The sequence below is a fragment of the Peromyscus californicus genome, unplaced genomic scaffold (assembly GCF_007827085.1).
Source record: "Peromyscus californicus insignis strain IS unplaced genomic scaffold, ASM782708v3 Scaffold_15__1_contigs__length_86483966, whole genome shotgun sequence".
Lineage (NCBI taxonomy): Eukaryota > Metazoa > Chordata > Mammalia > Rodentia > Cricetidae > Peromyscus > Peromyscus californicus.
The window spans coordinates 36066951-36084313 of NW_026294447.1; the positions used below are offsets into that span (position 1 = coordinate 36066951).

The following is a 17363-nucleotide window of genomic DNA, read 5'->3' on the forward strand; positions in this document are numbered from 1 at the left end:
TGTGTGTGTGTGTGTATATGTAGTGTCCAGCTAAAATTATACTCAAAGGGAAGAAACAGATAAAACCTCCCTTAATTTGATGAAAACTAAATCATAAATGTCTAGATTCAATCAACTGAAATGAAAACAAGATGCCATGAAACCAATGAACGACTAGATAATTTTTAATCAACTGCATGAAAATTAAATCAAAGAAAACAGTTTAAAAGACTGGAGACTGAGGATCAGCAAACCAAATGGCCAACATGTTCTTAGTCAACAGTTTGTAGAAGATAACCAACTGAAGCCTCCACATGTCAAGGAAGAACCATCTGACTATGAATTCTCCATGAGGGATAATGGAGAGGTAAAGCAGTTCATAGACATAAAAGAGTTAAGAGACTTAATATCTGCAGATCCCCTTTTAAGAAGGTGGAAAGGGTGTACCTTAAATATCGAACATTTAAACTGATTGTTTCGAGGTATTAAAGAAACAAGAGAATGAATTAAATCAGTGGTTCTCAAACTTTCTAACGCTATGACCCTTTAACCTAGTTCCTTGTGTTGCAGTGACCCCACCAACCATAAAATTATTTTGTTGCTACTTCATAACTGTAACTTTCTACTTTTATGAATCATGATGTATGATAATATAATACTTTTATGAATCATAATGCAGGATATCTGATATGTGACCCCAAAGGAGTCATAACCCACAGGTTGAGAACCACTGAATTGAATTTATGCATTCATACTTCTTTGACAATTTGTTCATATGCATATTTTTAATCATGAAAAGTATTTATCTTAACTATTTTAGTTTCAGATTAACATAGTTAATATACTTTTGATAAATTTAAATGTCATTTTCATGAATAAATTGGAATTAGTGTACTTTTTATTACTGAATTAGTTTGTTTCCATCACTATAACAAATAACCAAGATGATCAAATTATAAAAAGAAAATATTGATTTTTTGGCTCATGAGGATCCAGTCCATTAATGATAGGTCCCATTGCTTTAGGGGTTGTTTCAAGGTAGCACTTTCTGTCATAGGTTCTTTGTGCAGTAATACTGTTCATATCATTATCAGGGAATAAATAAAATTAAATAAGAGATTAGGATCCCCAAATCCTATTCTAAGGCACAACTTGAAAGATAACAAACACCACCTGCTAGCCCCTGATCTCTAAAGGCTCCACTATTTCCCATACAGCCATCCTAAGAAGTCAGTTTTTCCAATGGACTTTTGAGAAACATTTAGATCCATCCTACACAAAACAAATGTATCATTTCTTTATAGAAAATACATTAAAATCCTCCCTTTTCTTTTTTATTTTGAAAATGTAGAATACATTATTTTGTTAATTTTATTCACTCTACTGTATTGCAGAAAACTTTTTTTTTCCTTTATTGACTGTAAGAAACACTTGGTTAAATAATGGCATATCTCTACACGTATATACTGTTTTGATTATATTTACCTGCTCTATTTTTCTACTTTACTCAGTCTCATTCTACTATTCTTGTATTCATGTAATAGTCTGTCTTTTGGTTTCATGATCCGATAAATCCTACATATGAAAGAGGACAGGTGATATGTGCTTTTGTGAGACCATCTTATTTCACATTACATAATCATCTCGAATTCCATTCATTTTTCCACAAATGACAAGACTTTTTCTTCATTGAATCCAAATAAAACTTCAGTGTGTATGTGTGTGTGTGTGTGTGTGTGTGTGTGTGTGTTTGTGTGTGCAAGTGAGTTTGTGGTGTGTGTGTGTGTGTGTAAATTTTTAACCCTTCATTTATTTATGAACACCTGAGTGGATTCTGTTAGTCAGCCGTTTTTAAGTGTAACAGTAGCATAAATATGCATGCATCAGATATACTAATTTATATTTCTCTGGATATATAGCTAGGTGCAACACAGCTGAAACAAATGTTAGTTCTATGTTTTGTACTTAAAAATTTCCATATTGATTTGTTTGAGCTGACTAATATTCCCATCAACACTGTACAAAAGTTTGTTTTTATTGAACCTACCCCATGTACCATGCCAAAATTTGTTCCAGTTGGTTTTCCTGGTGACAGTTGTGCTGACAGAGCTGAGATGGAACTTTGGTGTAGTTTCATTTGCATGTCCATAATGGCTTTGAATTTAAACATTTTTCATATATTTATTGGCTATCTTTGCTTCTTTTGAGAAACATTTCTTCTACTCATTTGCCCATTTTAGTTTGATTACTTACACTTTATGGTTAGTCATTTGAGGTATTTATGTATTCTGGATATTGATATCCAGTTTGATTAAAAATATCTGAAAAATATTTTGTCTATCTTTGTAGATACTATTTTATACTTTTAATTGTTTCTTTTCCTATGTATAGCAACATATGGATATATATACAAGTGCCTTTCCCAGAAGTACTTGTTAAGAAGACTGCCTTTTCTTCCAATGTTTCCTTTGGGTAAACTTTTCAAGAATCATATTAAATAGTTATGTGGACTTATTACTATATCTTCTGTTCTATATTATTGGTTCTCACATGCTTAGCTCATCTTTCTCAGGATTATTTTGGCTTGTCTGAGTCTTTTGTGTTTCCATATGAATTTTAGAGTTGTTCTCTGTTTCTGGGGAAAATGTTATTGCAATCCTCCTAAGGATTTCATTTATTGTTTTGTCACTTGTGATAATACAGTTATTGTGTAATATTAATTTATGAGCATACGCAGTCTTTCTATCTTGTACAAACTTTTTAAATGTCTCTGCTCAGTATTTTATAGTTTCATTAAAGAGATATTTTGATTTTTTTGGTTAAGTTCATGCTTAAGGATTTCATTTTATTTTTGAGGATGTGGTATAATTTTTGAGGATATGGGAATGGGGTATTTTCTCTGAATTTCATCAAGTATGTTACTTCTATATAGACAAAGTACTGATATTTATTTATTGATTTTGCATCCTACTGCTTTGCTGAAAGTATTTATCAGAACTATAGGTTTCTGGTAGATTCTCTGAGAATAGGATCCTATCATCTACATAAAGACACAATTTTGTCATTTTTTTTTTTACTTACATCCCTTTTACTTTCTTTTATTATTTCTCTGGCTAAGATTTCTCTTTCTTTCTTTCTTTCTTTCTTTCTTTCTTTCTTTCTTTCTTTCTTTCTCTCCTCCTCCTCTTCTTCCTCCTCTTCTTGTGAGGTTTAAAGAAGATAGAGCTATACTTGTATTTGTCCTTCTTGATTTAAAACATATGAGTTGTTGCTTCCTGGGCAAGTTTATAATTCCTGTGCCTTATTGCTTGTTTTAATCATTTGAATTTTTCCTCTTTTATTGAAAAGAGATTTTTAATCTCATATAATATATACTCATTTTCCCTTGCTCTGCTCCTCTCAATTCTTCCTCACCTTGCCTCCCATCTTGATCCATTCCATGTCTGTCTATTATTAGAAAAGAACAGGCTCTTAAGAGATAACAATAAAGCATAACAAAATAAAACATAATTATACAAAACAAAATCAAAGTTGGACAAGGTAAACCAACAGAAGAGAAGAAACTCAAAAGAATGCACAAGAATGAGAGACTCACTCATTCACCTACTCAGAAATCCCATAAAAAAACTAAATAAAAGTTATAATGTATATGTGGCGGCCTGGTACACACAGGGGCAGGTTCTTTGCTTGATCCTTCAATGCCTGTGAGTTCATAGGAGCTTTTATTCAGTTAACTTAGAGGGACTCGTTATCCTGGTGTCCTCCATCACCTTCAGCTCCCAAACGTCCTCTCCTTCCTCTTTTGAGGGGTTTTCTGAGCTTTGAGGGGAGGCATTTGATGGAGACATCCAGTTTAGAGCTGTGTTCCAAGACCTCTTCCTCTCCCTCTCCATACCACCATATCTCTCTCTCTCTCTCTCTCTCTCTCTCTCTCTCTCTCTCTCTCTCTCTCTCTCTCTCTCTGAATAATGTCTGGCTGTGGTTCTCTCTATTTGTTTCCATCTGATTCAGGAAAAAGTTTCTCTGATTACAAGTGAAGAAGGCACCAATCTATGAGTATAATAGAATTTCATTAGGAGTTATTTTATCACAATGTTTTCTTTTTAACCAGTAGTATTTGGCTTTACCCTAAGTCTCTGGGATATCTAGTCTCTGGTTCTTGGTCACCCAAGCAGTGGCAGGTATTGGTTCTATCTTGTGTTGTAGGCCTGAAGTTAAATAAGGCATTGACTGGTTACTCCCACAGCTTTGTGCCACCATCGCCCTAGCATAATTTTCAGTCAGGAAAGAACTGCTCATCCAAAGTTTTGTGACGGAGTTGGTGTTTATGTTTCTCTTTTGGTAGACTGCAGAATAACTTCTCATACCAAAGAGAGTCGAAGGTATGGGTGAAGGTTCTATATACACACCAGCTTGACCTTTTCATATTCAATAAGTTGTATAGGTATTGTCTTCAGCAATGGAACCTTGCTGTCAATTTTTGGAGAATAAGTTGTATAGGTATTGTCTTCAGCAATGGAACCTTGCTGTCAATTTTTGGAGAGCAACCCATTCTCTTGCCAATCACCTGGATTGTTATGGGATTTCCATGGGATCTCTTTGGTCACTTAGATAAATATTCCATAACTGGTCTCACATCAATTAATGAATCATAATCTACAGAACATGCAAACTATGCTGAATCAAATTTTTAATTATTTCCTTGGAAATGAGAATTTCAAAATAAGTTCAAAACATATTTTATGTTGTACACGTTGATTTATGTAAGAAAATTATACTTAATTACACAGAATTTTTACTTAAATAATACCACAAACAAGTCTATTTTTTTCTTACCAAATTCATGCTTAATTTTCTTACCAAATTCATTTGAAGGCCATGAATTTGAGGATGGTGGGAAAAGAGTAAGAAAAGATGTTATGACATATTTCCACAAAAATATGTGAGTATTTTCTTTTGCAACTGTCAAACTTCCCAGAGTCCCACACAGCTTCCATTGTTTCATACATGGGGTATGACAAAAAATTGCTGAAATTAACATAGATACATATATATGTCTGTATCAGAAATAAATATTCTCAGATAAGTAGAGAGTCCAATCAGTTCCTTGTTGATAGTTATGGCATCTACAGTAATTTTCCTGCCATAATACATTAATTCAAACTTGAATGATATATGGGTTTGTTATGAGAGAAAGAAACAGAATGAATTATATCTCTTCTTAAAATGAAAATAAAGTGTCCTTGTTTCTGTAACATAAGACAAAGACAATTCATATAAATAAAATCAGCATTTGAAAGGCTTCATTTTCATTTTTTTTGCTCTGTAAAAAGAGTGATGATTAAACAGAAATGGAAAAAATAAAATGTTTTATCCCATATATCATTTTTGACCAAGAACATTTTTTGGTAAGGTTTAAAATGGTATCTTAAAATCAAAATACCTTCTTCTTGAAATGCAAACTGAAAAATGTTCATTTATGTGTTAAATTGGTGGATTTTATATATTGCACCATATAAATAAATATAATACTTTATCAAAAAGACAAAATTGGACAAACACTGTAAGGTTAGAAAAAGGGAAAGCCTTAACACTGTGACTGGAAATATTAATCATCTCCCATGATATCAGAGGCACCCCAAGTCCAACTCTCAAGTCCTTCTTCATCTTGACACAAAGTTTAGAAAGGAACATAGGGGGGTGTTCCTGTGGTAATCAAAGAATTGAATATGGCCTGGGGTGCAGAGGAGGGCAGTTCATAAAGGAGCAATCATGGATGGCTGCCTGGTGGAAGAAAACGGAAAGTTATGCTCTTGAGAGACAAAAGCAAGCAGCCTCAACAATTTCTATAAGTAGCTGACCTGATGGACAGTCCCTCAGGGCTTCCAAGTTCACCGCTCACTGAGATTCAGTTACTCCCATCTCCTCGGATATTCCATTGCCTCTTCCTATACTTTGGCCTATGTTTTGTTTTAGATTGCCCAGCAGATTTTTTTTTTGTGTTCAACAAAGCTGTCTCCAGCCCTTTCAGGGAGACGAAGAGGTGCCTGGTGAATACATAGACTAGCACCATCAGCCCTACCACAGAGGACTCCATGAACGAAGCCTGGTGGTAGTGGATTCCGCCATTCACAGCAGGCTTTCTTTTGGACCACCAACCAGCTCCCAGATAAAGACAGAGAGAGATATTATTAGTTATGAATGCTAGGCCTCATCTTATGCTTGTCCCACTAGCTCTTATACCATAATTTAACCTGTTTCTCTTCATCTACATTTTTGCCTTGGGGCTTTTTAACTTTCTTTCACTCTATATGTCCTACTTTACACTGGCTGGCTGATCCTGGATGACTCTCTCTCTCTCTTTTTCCCTTGTTCTTTCAAGCCTAGATTCCCCCTCCCATTTTTTCTCTCTGCCCACTAGTCCTGCCTGTCCCTCTGATGATAAGCTACTGGCTGTTCGGCCTTTTATTAGTCCAACAGGGTTCCTTAGGCAGGAAAGTTAAACCAGCAACACATCTTTACATACTTAAACAGATGCAGCACAAACAAACATAATACATCTTTACATTGTTAAACAAATGCAGAATAAACAAATGTAACATATTTTTATGTAGTTAAAGTAATATTCCACAACGGACATTCTGATCTTGATTTATCCCAGATGAGGTTCATGAAGCAAATGGTTGTAGGGTCTTTTGGCTTTTTCCCTCTCTTCGTGCCTTGTTCCTCTTCTCACAGCAATTAAGGAAAATGGCATGGGAAATTCCTTAAAGCATCAAACAGAACCACCATACTCAGCAATCCTTTTCCTGCACTGAATCAAAAAGATACAGAGTCAACACGCAAAACAGACACCTCACTCATATTCAATGACACACTATTTGTAATAGCTGAGAGATGGAAGTGACCAGTGTCTCTCCTTCAACTAATAAACGACAAAGAAAAGATGGTACAGGTATACAAAAGGGTATAATTTGCAACAAAATAATGAAATGCTGCTACTGTGACATGAAGACTTCACCAGAGATCATTAGGAAAAGCAAAATGAGCAGAAAGGCAAGTTTGAGTGGTCACACCCATACGTGGAATAAAAAAAAATCTGTTATCATAATAGTTAAGAACAGAATAAATGATACAAAGGGCCATAGAGAGGAGGCAGTGGGACAATGAGTAAGAATTGATTAGTGGGTAACAGCTACATAGGAAAAAGCAGTTCTGGAATGTTATTTGTCCAATATAGTCACTATAAGCAGCTATAATGAGCTGTGTATTTCAAATACAGGGAGCCGAACTTTGAAAATTTTTATCACAAAAAATGATAAATATTTGCACATGCTACACTGTTTTAAAAAGTGTACACATATTGAAACACTATATGATAACCCATTTATATATATATATGTATATGATTATATATGATTTTATGATTCACTTGATGGATGGAAAAATCAAACACACGTGGCTTTTAATATTTCAATTATGAAATGAGACTTCATGTTTCATTTGTTCACAGAATAAATATTTTTCTAATGTATATTGTGTGGATGGCATGCTGGCTGGCATTGCATAATACTAATTAAATGGTGGTTATGAAATTGATGTCTAAATAACAAAAATGCACATAATTCTGTCTGTGATGTATATCAAATGGAAAAATGTGAGAACTTAATAACAGACATAGATATAATCTTTTTCTTGCATTATCACAGTGGAAGGCTGAACATTTTTTCAAATAGGAAACTAGAAAACTTCAAACATGATAATTAGATCAAAATCAATCTGTATTTTTGTTTTGTTTTGTTTTTTTCTTTTTTTCAAGACAGGGTTTCTCTGTGTAGCTTTGCGCCTTTCCTGGAACTCACTTGGTAGACCAGGCTGGCCTCGAACTCACAGAGATCCACCTGCCTCTGCCTCCCGAGTGCTGGGATTAAAGGCGTGCGCCACCACCGCCCGGCAAAAATCAATCTGTATTTTAAGAGAAGTTAGATGAGAAAAAACAAGATTAGATTAGATTGTATGAAAATATAAACAATTATGGACTTTCTTAACATACTTTTAACCAATCAAATGTTATGCCTTTTCTAAACACAAATTAAGATATTCCTAGAATTAGAATGCCAAAGGAAAAAGAATCAATCAGTGTATAATTAACATATATGCACTATGTTTTTATGAGAAGTAAGGTTGCCTTTGCAGAGAACGCAAAGCTCAGAAAAATCCTAGTGTTGGATTTTAACAGAATTTTAACAAGCTTTCTCTGGGCCTGCAATCAGCTCCCAAATAAAGACACAGAGACTTATTATTAGTTATGAATGTTCAGCCTTATCTTGTGCTTGTCCCACTAGCTCTTATAACTTAATTTAACCTGTTTCTCTTCATGTACATTTGCCTCTGGTCTTTTTATTTTATTTCATTCTGTATGTCTTACTTTTTCTGCTTCTTTCAATCTGCCTTACTGGCAGCTGCCTGGCTGGCAGCCCCGGGTATCTCTCTCTCTTTCTCCCTCATTCTCTGCTCCTGTCTTGAGCTTTGATTTTTCCTCCTGTTTGTTCCCTCTGCCTGCCAGCTACGCCTGATCCCTCTACTGCCTAACTATTGGCTGTTCAGCTTTTTATTAGTCCAATCAGGTGACTTAGGCAGGCAAAGCAACATATCTTTACACACTTAAACAAATGCAACATAAAGAAATGTAACACATCTTTACATAGCTAAAGTAATATTCCATAACAAAGATTCTAAGAAATCTTTAATGCACAAAGCATGGTTGCTGAAAAAAAATCCAATTTAAGTAATCAAATTGGGAAAAACAACAAATACAAAATGCAGAGCTGTTAGCTGCAAATATTTTCAGAAAACGCATTGACATTTCATAGTGTCTATAAAGCAGGGGTCAGAGAGGAGAGACTGAAGATGACATGGGATCGTGTAAGACAATGAGATGCACACTGTGTTCCCATGTTGTTTCATATCCATCACATATGCAGCTCAGCAGTAACATGGAACTCTACCAGGAACTCCAGAGACATGATTAATACAAAGTTCAATATACAGTTGGCTCTCCCTTTCTCATGTACAATGACAGCTCTCAGGTAGTGTTGGCCTTTTACTAATGTTTTGTTCTCATGATCCCTCTTCAGATATCCATAACCAATTCAACTGAGACTTACTAGTTTACTTGAAGTAGGATTGAGGTATGTGGAATTAAATATGAAAATATCTCACTAAAAATAAGAAAACAAGCAAATAAAAATAATTAGATAAAATCCAGGTACAAATGTGCTTTATTGTGTCTTTATTATATACCATACTGAAAATTAGCTTAAATATTGCTGCTTAGATAATTATAACTAATTATGCACAAAGTCAACAACCATCATATTTTTGTAAGTATATGTTTCAGCTAGATGAAACTAATATAATTCTAACACAGTCAATAGCTAGACATCAGAAATTTCAAAGGAAAGTAGCACATGAAAATGCTGTGAATTAGGGTGTGTGAACAACAAGATAATAATGTTTCCACACTTTTAAGATCTTGGGACACACAGAATTCTAACACTGATAAGCCATATTGAGGAAAGGAGTGGGTGAATTATCCAAGAATTGAGGGAAAGTTTGCCCTGAATTTCATACTTCCGTTTCTGCCCAACTGTTTGATAGATGAGCAAATCAATTTCTTGGCATAACACTAGTCAATTTACAGGACCCATAGGGAGTGCATGGATGGTGGCCAAACAGAGTGTTTGCTCAAGATAAAGTTGGTCAGGTTTTCAAAAGTAAATGCTATACTAAAGTTTTCATTTTGAGAATTTTCTAGCAAGATGTAGGTAAGAGGTGAGCTTAGCATTATTATTTGGGCTGGAAAAGTTTATCTTCTCTGAGAAATGCCTACTGTACATCAAACATGCAGATTATGTCTTTTGATCATGGTGGAATGTTCTTTTCTTTCTTTTCATTTTCTTCCTTCCCTCTCCTGGTGACTTTAATTTCCAAATTGGTCCCTCAAGAATCTTCATATATTCTTTACTTATATTCTATGTCCTTTCCCCTAGAACAACCTTTTCAATCATAATTAGCATATGGATTGAAATATATTAGTCATCTTTGATCTAACACATCAGACATTAACTGGTAATAATTATAGTTACACTATCAGGTTTAAACTCAGAATGTAACCCTTATAGCTAAATTCATGTTAGGAACTTTTGACAGGAAGATGTATTTCAGTTATACAGTCATTCTTGTCATTCCCTGCATTCATTGCTATCTTCTTACTTTTACCTCACAATAAACCTATGAGATAAAAATCATATTCATTTTAGAAAAAAAGTATGTCTCAATTTCTTCAAAGCGTGTGGATTCCAAGTCCAAGTTTGTTTTCTTTACCCTGCAGTTCTGTGATGTTCATACAAATGCCAAAATCAGTTGGTGGGCATCCCTCTGGTTACATCACTTTTCCTGTTACAGGGCGGCATTACCCTTTAAATGACTGAAAATCTGCATGTAATAAAAACAAGGTACACATTAGTAAATGTGTCCTTCATGATGTAAGACTGTCACTGGATGTCATACTAAACATTAAAGGAAAATGTTAAGAAACTCTGACATATTATAATGGAAATAGCCCAAACCAAAAGAAACAGACATATTTTTTAAATGGCAAAATACTGAATTTTATTAAAAAATATGGCAACTTAGTTACCAAAAGGCAACAGAGATGAGGTGAAAAAGGACATTTTTAAAATTATAAGCAATCATTTTATTTATGGATTTATAGTGTTAAAGAATATATAGAAATTTTATTAATGGATAAATACTGGATCCTTAGATACAATTTTACCTCTAGTCACAGGAATTGGTTTCAGAATAATAAAGGATCAACGTAACAGGATCCTTGATCTCAAATGCTATGTACCTAAGAGTAGTTACTCAAAATATATGAAGCAAAAACGACAAAGAGAAATGGATAAATTCATAGTCAATGAATTGAATTAAGGTTTAAAGCCTTTTCTGCTAATGATTACAAAAATAGCTTGTTCAAAATAAAAAGATAATTAAAATTTATTCTGGTCAAAATAGAAATAAGATAGATTACCTGAATCTCTCTGTGAAACTGTCAAATGTTTTGGATCTAAATTACCTGTTTCCCAATCATTTTTGAATACAAGTGGACTTTTTTGGAAAAAAATGGGAACTAAACTGAGAGTTGGCATTAAGCACTAGAATTTCAACCATGACCAATAGGCTTACCTTCTTCATTTTCAGAGCCCACGTCTTAGAGAGGTTGGAAGATATGACATAACAAAATACATAACAGTTTTAATATAAGTGTTAATAGAGAAATTTTATAATAAACGTAAGAATTAGTATAATAGGTTCATAAGCATCACTTCTGAACAGCTATAGAGATGCTACATCATTACTGAGGAAACTCATACCACTGAATTCTTTTCATGGAAAATCAAAACCTTCATACACTAAAGGGAGATACTGACATATAAAAATAAGCATAACAAAAGGTAAATAAGAATAACACCAAAACATATATCAGTACAAAACACTGACACAATCCACCAGTTTCTCATCTAATCATTACGTATCAAATCTAATTTTTATTCACTTTCCTCCTCAATGATTAAAGATAAACTACTTTAAAATATAACAACAATGCCAGGAGACTGATATGTGTTATTCATTTCCTTCTTCCCCTAGACTATATTATGAACCTATTATACTAATTCTTATGTGTATTATAAAATTTCCCTATTAGCACTTACATTAAAAATTGTTATATATTTTGTTATGTCATATCTTCCATCCTGTCTAAGACTTGGGCTCCAAAAATGAAGAACCTAAGCCTATTGGTCATGGTTGAAATTCTAGTGCTTAATGCCAACTCTCATTTGGTAAATGAGACAATAGTCAACTCCAAATTAACTAATTTTATTATTTACATATACATTTTGTGAAGACAGAGAAATATTTGTCAGCTTCACTTGCTTTTTTACATGAAGGACATAAAGCATGGCCTTCCAATTATTACATTGTCAAAAGTATTTGATGTATGAAATAATTAGTGAATGGTAAGAGTTTTCCTGGGCTTTGCTGAAATTCTTTTATACCATTTTGTATATAAAGATTTTTTTTTAATAAAAATGAATTCAAATAAATCAGAACATGCTCAGAAAAATAACTTTAATTTGAAGCTATCTTGTTTTTTAATCTCGTAAGCATTATGATAGGCCTTTCAGACAGCTAGTTATGCTGCCCCATACTTAAAATCCCAGCCCTTGAGATGCTGAGGCAAGAGGACTGCCTTCAGTTCAAGGTCAGCCTGCAATACACAGTAAATTCAAGGCTTTTCTGTACTATAGAACAAAACTGTCTTAAATAACAGTATTTTTTTAAAAAAACGTAACCTTTTAGATAGATGAAACCAACATTGCTTACTGTAAGTGATTTGTGTGATTTTTTTTCTTCTATGCAAAAACTAAGAACACCGCAACCCTGCTTAGCTATGAAGATCAGAGGGGATCCATCATGTTCAAGGAAGCATGGTTGTAGATGGGATTTTTTTTTCTAAATATGTTGAATTTCAAAACTGAGATTTTCAAGAACACAAAAAATAGGGGAGGCATAAAATATGAAATATATACAGACTTTAGCCAGAGTTACTAGTGATCTCTGAATTTGATAAAATAAAATAACTGACTAATATATTACTACAGAATAATAGTGATGAAAACTATCTGGCAATTCTAAAGGATTAGATGAATTCGTCAGCATTAATTGCACCTTCTGTAGAAGCTGCGTCTGAGAAAAAAATGTGTCTGCTAGGGAGGGCAAATGTGAGATTTATCAAAAACACACCAAATGCTAATCCAGTATCACATGATGTTCCTTTTAGAACATTAATTTTTGCTATTACAACTTTTAAGTTCTGATCAAAAAAATGAGATCAAATAATATGGCCATTGTGTTTAGGAATGCAGCTCCTTTTGCGGGAACAATGATAAGAAACATTACAAAGAAACCTGTAAGTTAAATGCTTTTCTCTTTGTAGGTGTGATATATTTTCATACTTACTACGTAGGCTTCAGAAAATACATTCTTCAAAACAAAAAAAAAAACATACAATATTAACTTGAAGAAAGCTATGCATATCTTTTCTTCCCTAGTTTAGCTCAATGTTGTGTTGGAAATTGATACAAAGGGACAGGAAAGATAAAATGATCACTAGTAAAACAGTCTCCAAGGCAGTTAATGAAGGCATAGTCCGCATCTTATAATCTCTGGCCATTTCTGAACTCAAATTGGTCTGGAACCCAACTTTAGACATGAAAGCAGTAGTAAGATAAACACAGAATATAGCTTGTCTGGTGATACATGAATTAAGAGCCACACAGAACGATCACACCCACACACTGAACAAATGTGAGCTACTGAACCCAAGTATTACCATGATGAAGAAATCTTTTCAAGAACCATGTTCAAAAATAATTCTTTCTTAAATTGATTTATTTTTGTTTCTAGTGCATTGGTGCTTTGCCTGCATTTGTCTGTGTGAAGGTGTTATGAGAACAAGTGTGTATCCAATATCTGAATGATAACTGTCTACTCACCCCATGGTCAAATGACCATTATTTAAGGAGTCTGGTCACTTCTTAAAGCACCTAGGTAGTGACTGGCTGCTTAGATGATGTTCTTGCAGAACTTTGAGTTCTACAAGTTTAATTTTGACACCGTGTCTATTCTCTCACTCTGTGAGTGCCCTTCTTTTCAAACACAGAGCACCTGTATGTGTGAATTCCAGCACTTGTTTGTACTCTTTGGGCATAGCTGATATTGGACAGGGTAGTTTTGAGTTGTTGCAATTTTCCTCTCTAGTTTCTACTTTGTGATACTTCCTCCTTATCCTCAGGTATTTTCTCAAGCCACCATTAAACTTTACCAGTTTACAATGTATTTCACTGCCAGGTATGGTGCCCTAGCTCTGTACTCCCAACCCTTGACAGACTGAGGCAGGAATGTTGTATGTTCTAGGCCAGTCTGGGCTACGCAGTGGGTACCAGGTTACTCTAAACGAATAGAGTGAGATCTTGCCCCAAGAACAAAGCTAAATAAATGAACACACTGCATTGTCCAAAAATTATACTAATTATTTCCAATTGGAATAATACAATATGCTTAAAATTAGCAAATGCTGTATAATCCTGACTTTCACAGGGATGAGAGAGCTGATTATTTCTATCCAAGAAGCAGTAAGTTACCAGGTGAGAAACCATCATGTCTATGCTGTGATTTAGCCTGAGAAATCAGCACTATAAAGCCAAAAGAACATAGATGAGAAAGACAAAGATCTCAGAAGTAACAATTTTCTTAAGATGAAATACATGGGAGTTATATACTAAAAGATCACAATAAGATCGGAATCTGCTAGTTTCTAAGCTATGGTCATGTGACTTAATGTCTCCAATTTTTATGTAGCCACATAATGGTCCATATTTACTAATAGGAATCTCAAAATCAGTTAAATTTGGTTTATAAGAGTTATTTCACCCCAATCAAGTGCACAAAGAGTGTTCAAGCGGTCCGGGATCACCTCATCAAGGAGCAGAACTCTCTGGAACCTTCCTTTCTCTGATTCTCATTTGTGAATATAATCTCTCTCAGTGAAATTCAGATGCAGAATTTAAGAACAGAAGGCTGTTCTCAACAACTGACTGCTTTATTTCCTAAAACTGACTATGCAATGGGAGACCTGTATATTGTAAAGGTAAAAAACACTGCAATTGTCAAACAAACATCAGTGCTGTTTTTCATCTTAGATATCTTCTCATTCTTACAATAAGCCATCAGACCACATACCTTCATCCTCAGTAGACAAAAGAACAGAAGAGTATGTGAGTTTCCTCTATCTACCTATCCCTATCCTCTATCTATCTATCTATCTATCTATCTATCTATCTATCTATCTATCTCACACAAGTTATATTTTATTATAGATTTAGAATTTGTATCTATATTAATTACACATAAGCACATGGTTCCTCTTCCTGTTGAACCCTAGTAACCACAGAACCTCACTTTACTGGGAACTTTAGGCATTAATTCCCTCAGATATAATCTTGAGCTCTGTAATTAATTAATGTCAAATGATTCTATAACCTCAAATATACATTTATTATGTTTAAATTTAATTTATTTTTGCAAATTTCATACATGTGTTCACTGTATTTACCTCATTTCCACCCTCCATCTTTCCCCTTCTAATTCCTACTTAGGAGCAACACTAATCTCACAGCAACTCCCTGACTCTCTGGTTCTTAAAATCTTTGCACTCCCTCTCCCGCGATGTTCCCTGAGCCTTACATATGGGAGTTGTTTTGTACATGTATCCGTTTGAACTATCTATACTACCATAACAGATTAAAAGAAAGCTCAAACTTGTTCTAGTCTCAACTTTAGAACTCATCTCCCCAATGCTACCATCCCTGGGGAACTCATCAGGTTTTCAGAGTTTGGTTAGGGTGAATAAATAATTGACCCTAATGAAGATGAGGGACATTTTTTAAATGAAGTTCAGGTAAACCGTATGGTACATTTTGAATGTTAGGGTTATTGATTTATTGTAAGATGTATTGATGTATTAGCAGAGTTTACTCATTTGAACCAATGCAGAACTCCAATACACACTTCCAGTGTTTACCATCCAGCATATCCTCTATCTAGTTACTATAGTAGTTACGAAAGGGGTTGTTCACTTTGAAGCCTCAGGTCAACCAAACACCAACCAAAACTTGATGAAGAATGTCCATGCTAATTTCTGTTCTGGATGTCCACCAATTCTTTGATTTCCACTGCTCTTCACAGATCACATCGATTTTTAAATTGTGGAATATGTGCTAATCTTGCACACCCAAGGAATCCACCAGGATTGGAGAGCATCCCTAGAGACACTTTCACCTATACCCAAATAAAGTGTGTAAAAGAATACTCATTGCATTAGGTATGCAGATGTTAGAGGCTCTTTAGATGCTTATCACTGGGAGTAAAATAAAGAATAAGCATAAATCAAACATTGTGGATAAAATAGAAATTACTACCTAGGCTACATCCAGAAACGTGTTAGTTATATATATATATATATTTTTTAAAAGAATAAGGTAAAGCGAGCACATATATATATATATCTTTTAAAAGAATAAGGTAAAGCGAGCACTGGTTTTTTTATTGTCTTATAAAGATAATAATCTTCGAGTAGAGGTGAATAAATGTAGCAATTACTGTTATTAATGTCATCCGTTCAGACAAAATAAAACAGTGCATTGAACAGCCTACTGCAGAATCCTTTGATTTAGCTGCAATATTTTTCCCAAAGTTACTTTGTTCTTTTTATTTTTATCATCAGGTCTACAGTAGTCTAGGAATGTGAAGTAGGAATCCAGTTGGGAACTATTTGGCTCATGTGAACTTATGAACTGTGATATTTATTTAAAATGTAAACTTCACTAATAGATTGTGTTATATTAACAAAAAATCCTCAATTATATTGCTCTTCAAAATTAAAACCATAATTTACTTGCAGCATCATTCAAACTGGTTTTTACAAAAAGAATACAGATTTTCTAAGGGGAAAACATTAATCAAACAGTACTGAATATCCCCACAAAGTTTTTGGTACTGTATGTCTCCATTCTGTACTTTGAGTGACTTATTTAACATAAGTGGGTTCATCACTCAATAGCTGTAAGAAAGATGTAGAAGTTCATAACAGAAAAGTGTTTTCTAGTTTGAACTGAGCCCACAAATCATTTATTAACTTTAGAAGGCCATGAGGAGATCTCTGTAAACAGAAGCACATCAGCTTGTGTCCAGGATCTTGTGTTTTATTGTGAATTTTCTATTAACTAAAGGAATGTACCAATACATGTCTCTGCACCATGGTGGCTCACTGCCCCAGGATTAGACCCCATATGCAAAGGCTCTCTTTCTTAAAAACAGGAAAGCACATGAAGAGACGCATGGTTACAGTGTTGCCTGGGACACACATGTATTTAGAAGTTGGCATGGAACTAATTAATTAAGGATATTTTCTACTTTCTCTTCTATCAGGTTCAGTGTAACTGGATTTATGTTGAGGTCATTGATTCACTTGGACTTGAGTTTTGTGCAGGACAATGGACATGAATCTATTTGCATTCTTCTACATGCTTCCATCCAGTTATGCAAGCACCATTTGTTGAAGATGCTTTCTTTTTTCCATTGTATATTTTTGTCTACTTCGCCAAAAATCAGGTGTTCATGGGTGTGTAAATAATGTTAGCGTCTTTGATTCAATTCCATTGATCCATGTGTCAGTTTTTTTGAAGCTATGTGTAGCA

The 17363-nt window shown here is 34.2% G+C and overlaps 1 long non-coding RNA gene across 1 annotated transcript in view; it reads right to left on the reverse strand.

Moving 5' to 3' along the window:
• Window positions 1–4704: 4704 nt before the first annotated feature.
• Window positions 4705–17363, reverse strand: part of LOC128110487 (uncharacterized) — a 63199-nt gene continuing 50540 nt past the window's right edge. Inside the window, exon 3 of the long non-coding RNA XR_008218223.1 lies at window positions 4705–6793. This is a non-coding gene — a long non-coding RNA (uncharacterized LOC128110487). The remainder of the gene's footprint in view (window positions 6794–17363) is intronic.